The 5188-nt window shown below is 43.2% G+C and overlaps 1 pseudogene; it reads right to left on the bottom strand.

Moving 5' to 3' along the window:
- Positions 1-632: 632 nt before the first annotated feature.
- On the bottom strand, positions 633-750 carry LOC124717624 (annotated as a pseudogene).
- Positions 751-5188: the final 4438 nt, after the last annotated feature.

Here is a 5188-nt window from a genome sequence, read left to right as displayed (position 1 = left end):
ACCGAACTACAACTAGCACGGTGTTAAGACCGAGCTTTGGACGGATACACATAAGAGAGACCTTAGGTGTCAACAGTATGTTCTCCTTCACAATTTCAACAGTCCGTCAACGCTGGGGTAACTTTTCGATTCCGAGACTACAGAAATCACATGTTTTGGGTTGGCATTATGTGGGGCCGATGTATGTTGCTGGTGGTCATCGAAGGCCCGTAACGACTGTACGATACGTGAATGCCATCCTCCGGCATAGTGCAACCATATCGGCTGCTTATTGGCGAGGCATTCGTCTTAATGGACCACAATGCGCGCCCCCATCGTGCACATCTCGTGAATGTCTTCCTTCAGGATAACGACATCGCTCGACTACAGTGGCCAGCATGTTCTCCAGACATGAACCCTTTGGAACATGCCTGGGATAGATTGAAAAGGGTTTTTTTATGGACGACGTGACCGACCAACCACTCTGAGGGAGTGTCATTCTCAGCCCACAGGCGTCACTGGATGGGTATATGGAGGGGCATAGGATCAGCACACCGCTCTCCCGGGCGTATGCCAGTTTACGGGACCGGAGCCGCTACTTGTCAATCAAGTGGCTCCTCAGTTTGCCTCACAAGGGCTCAGTGCGCCCCGCTTGCCAACAGCGTTCGGCAGACCGGATGGTCACCCATCCAAGTGCTAGCCCAGCCCGACAGCGCTTAACTTTGGTGATCTGAGGGGAACCGGTATTACCACTGCGGCAAGGCCGTTGGCAAAACAACATTGTAGGTTATTTGTAAAACGACTCGACAGCCCTCTCATATGCAAACCAGATCACATTTAGAGAACTCCACTACATCAATCAGAAATAGAATGTTATTGTGTTTTCCTTGATGTTTATATGCGCTTACATTTTCAGTCGCTATTCACACACGTCACTTTCAGAGAGATATTTTCTAGTTATTGTGAACACAATATTTTTACTTTATTAGAAACAATGTTTTTATCTTCTTACTGTCTGAGCCATTCATTTCTCGTGTTTGTGCCACATCTCATTTGACATCCAGTTTTTACTGTACTACCACCTCGTTATGTTAATTTCAATTACTGGTGTCACCGAGTTGCCTGCCCGTGAGCGGCAACAGCGGCGCTTATCGATATAAGCCCTGCCGTATTTGCAGACTGCTATTACTTCCCTGTTTTCATGTGTTCAGAGCTACTTCGGATCTGCCAGTGAGTTGGGGGGCGCTAGTAGTGCAGTTCGGACCTGGCAGTGTTTGACTTAGGACACGACAGAAGTTCAGTCGGGGCGCGGCTGCAGTGAGGTCCGGACAACCATGACTCGCCCGACGGTTGCCGATACATACCACTTGAGTGCGGACCACCTAAGTTGGTCGTCGGTCGGTCGTCTTGTCGGACGACGTGTATGTTGGTCGGCGATCGCTTATGAGTTGCCTGCGTGTGCCGACTCGTGATTCGTCCTTGTCATTGCACAGTCGTTGCCATTAGTATTGCCGAGTCCTTCGTGCAAGTGTTCATGAAACTCTGTGTAGCTCGTGATGTCAACTGCTCACTTATTTTAGTGCTGTCTCCATGCTGATATGTGGGAGTCGGTCGGTTGGCGTGGAGCAGAGAGGATATCACCGCAGGGCGTAGTTTAGCTGGGCCCACTGGCGGTCTCTAAGCAGTGTCGGAGTGTGTTGGGCTCTTCCCATTGCTACGAGGTCTACGGCTCAGCGACCCTGGACATGAAAGTTGAGTTTGGATTTACTTTATCAGCAAGTCAAGACTGTTCACATTGTGCCGTCTGGTTCTCGTTGTTGGCTGTTGGGACATTCCTGCGAGCAACAACGTGTGTGGCGAAGGTTTAGCCACTGTCTGATGGAGTCTAGCTGTATTTGCTTATTTGCAATTGAAGTGCACCAGCGGAATTTTCTGCCTTGTGGCCGTTAACGTTCCGGTTATCTGCCCTGACCGTTGACGTAAATTGAGGCAGTGTCCTTTCCTCACCGTGTTGTCGCTGTCCAGCACGGTGTGTAGTTTGACAGCTTAATGTATGCTTGGTTGTGGGCGTCCGTGCCTTTTTACGTTTTGCATTGAACTCCCGGTTGTGTGCTGGTCGAGTGGAGCGCAAGTTACCTTGTCGGTGGGTCCGTTGACTGTCTGTTGGTTGGGTTGTCGTCGGATCGAGAACGGTTGGGCCGACTGCCTGTCTCACCTAAGTGAACGTTAGTATTTGAAGTGCTGGCCGACCCCCGAAAGTTCAGAGCGCCGTTAGCTGCACTGACGTTTCTTATTTTCTGTAGTGTGTATTTGTATGGCCCATCGCCGATGGTTTTGAATTAAAGTTGAATTTTTTTTAGCGGTGTTTTAAGTCATGGGCCTTCAGCTGATTTAAAATTAAAATTCCTTGCTTGTCAAGTGTTAGACTGTTTGGGCCTTCAGCCTGATTAAAATATTGTTTATAGGTAAAGCCTTGGGCCTTCTGCCTACTAAAAATTATTTTAGTTGTGTTTTAATTCATGGGCCTCCATCCGTTTTAAAATTAAAGTTCATTGCTTGTCAAGTATTAGATCGTTTGGGGCCTTCAGCCTAATTTCAGAGCCGGCCGCTGTGGCCGAGCGGTTCTAGGCGCTCCAGTCCGGAGCCGCGGTGCTGCTACGGTCGCAGGTTCGAATCCTGCCTCGGGCATGGATGTGTGTGATGTCCTTAGGTTAGTTAGGTTTAATTAGTTCTAAGTTCTAGGGGACTGATGACCACAGCAGTTGAGTCCCATAGTGCTCAGAGCCATTTGAACCTAATTTAAGGTGAAGCTTTGTTGTTTAAATTTATTTTACCTTGAGTTTTGAGTCATGGGGCCTTCAGCCGCTTTTAAGTTAAGGATCCTTGTCTTTCGATCATCAGACTGTTTGAGGCCTTCAGTCTAATTGAAGATAAGGCTTTCTGTCTTGTGTTGTTTATTCAATTTTACCTTGAGTCTTAAATCATGGGCCTTCAGCTGTCTTTAAGTTGAAGTTGTTGCTTTTCAAGTGTTAGATTTTGTGCCTTCAGCCAAATTGTACAACGTAACGGGAGGCCTTCTGCCATCTAAATATTCCATTTGGCATTTGAATTTTGAGTTAATGGCTTTTAGCCGTTTTTTTTAACTAAAATGGTTGTGCCCTTAGGGCATAAGATAGTGTGTCGTATTCAGCCGCCAACTAAAGAATTTGTACTATAATGTTTGGTCAAATAAATAAAGTTATATGTGTTCGAGTGTAACTGACAGACACTTGTTTTGGCCCCTTTCCACAATTCCAACTACCTGTCCTGTCGTGTCCTGCAGGTTAGCAGGGCGTCACACTGTTCGACTAGAACCTTTACTGTTTAAACTTTTGCTGTTTCATCACCTTACATAAAGATACTGCTTTAGGCGCTAGCGATAGTTTGCACTCACAAACATCACGGCCCTTACGTTTGTGTCATCTGAATTTTGTACGCTCTTTATGTCTCTCCATATAACCTAATCATCCTACACCTCGTTGTACTGTAGCGTATGGTGGTATCTTCACTACTAACAATGCTTTCCAAGAAAGTGAATTGTTTGCTCCCAAAATAAATGCATTTATCATCCGTCGTCCATTTCTCGGACTAATGTGAAGCTATATATAATACATCCCACAGATACAACATCAAGAATTAAGTTTCAATGCGAAATTTCTGAACCACTCAAAATCAAAACAGGAGTTCGACAAGGTGACGGACTGTCCCCAATTCTCTTTAACTTGGTTTTAGATAAAGTAGTAAAAACATGGGAAAACACATTAAAAAACAGAGGCACAAAGGGTATAAGCATGGGCCAAGGAAAGAGCAAATTTGAAGTAAAATGTTTAGCCTTTCCTGATGATATGGCATTGATAACTGAAAACCGAACAGACGCAACAGTTATGCTTGATATGTTACACGAGATTGCTGAAAAGACTGGGCTAAAAATATCCTACGAAAAAACCGAGTATATAGAACACAAACATAATACAGAAAAGTTTATGAAAACAAAGTATGGAAAAATTAAAAGAGTTAATAGATTCAAATACCTGGTGGAGTGGATCCAAGCCAATGGACTGGATAACACAACAAATAAAGAAAGAATAAAAAAAGTTGGAATTTGCATATAAATTAACATAAAACTACTACAATAAGAAATCAATATCCATACAAGCAAAGATTAAACATTATAATTCAGTTATTAGGACACAAGCAACATATGGATCAGAGTGCCTAACATTGAATAAGAAAGGCGAATTAAGAGACCTAGAAAAAAGAGAGAGAAAAATATTAAGAAAAATTCTAGGTCATGAGAAAAACGAGGAAAATAGGTGGATTAAAAGGAGAAATGAAGACCTATACAAAAATACAGAAAAGATCACAGATACAATGAGGAAGAGACGGCTAAAATTTTATGGACATTTAAAAAGAATGGAAGAAACACGGATTACAAAGAAAATTTTTAATTACGTTAGTAAGCTGAAAAACACTGTAGGATGGATAGAAGCAGTAAAGAAAGACGCCAACAAAATAGGTGTTACAGAAGGAACAGGAATAACTTTAGGCTACTTATAGAAAACGCGAACTATGAAGAAGATGCGCCAAAACCTCGACCCAAGAGAGTGTGGACAGATGAGCAGAGACGAGCAGTTGGCGAGAAAATGAAGTACTGGGAAGAACGGAAGAAAAAGAAACACCATAAGTCTTAAGTTGTATGCGGTCCATACCTGGCCAAATTCATAATAATAAAAAAAAAAAAAAAAAATACATCCCACAATCGAAACAACTGATACAATCAGTTGTTGCGTATGCTATTTTCGTATTTCGCGTAACTTTTAAAAAAAAGTATGACTCTTACAGGATTCGAACATGTCACCTACCAGTCTGCAGTCAAACGCACTACCCGTTGCACCAACGAACGCCCGACGAATGCACGCTTTGAGATGAGTGTCTTGTAGAAAGAAATCAGTATTCAGTTTTGCCAAAACAATTTTATTGTGTTTTGGGTTGAAGCTTATAACTGATAGTCGACAACCTAGTTATGATATACGGACCGTTTTTCAGAAGTTCTGCAATTCCATTTGAGGGAGTTTAACGATGTTGCAGCGAGCAGTGAATAAACGCACCAACTTCCACAGGGCTTCCATTATCACCGTTCACAAAATTCCTTTCTATTGTTACTTAAAAG

Source organism: Schistocerca piceifrons, chromosome 9 (genome assembly GCF_021461385.2).
Source record: "Schistocerca piceifrons isolate TAMUIC-IGC-003096 chromosome 9, iqSchPice1.1, whole genome shotgun sequence".
NCBI lineage: Eukaryota > Metazoa > Arthropoda > Insecta > Orthoptera > Acrididae > Schistocerca > Schistocerca piceifrons.
Note: the sequence above shows the minus strand (reverse complement) of the source record. Positions and strands in the feature narration are given on the sequence as shown.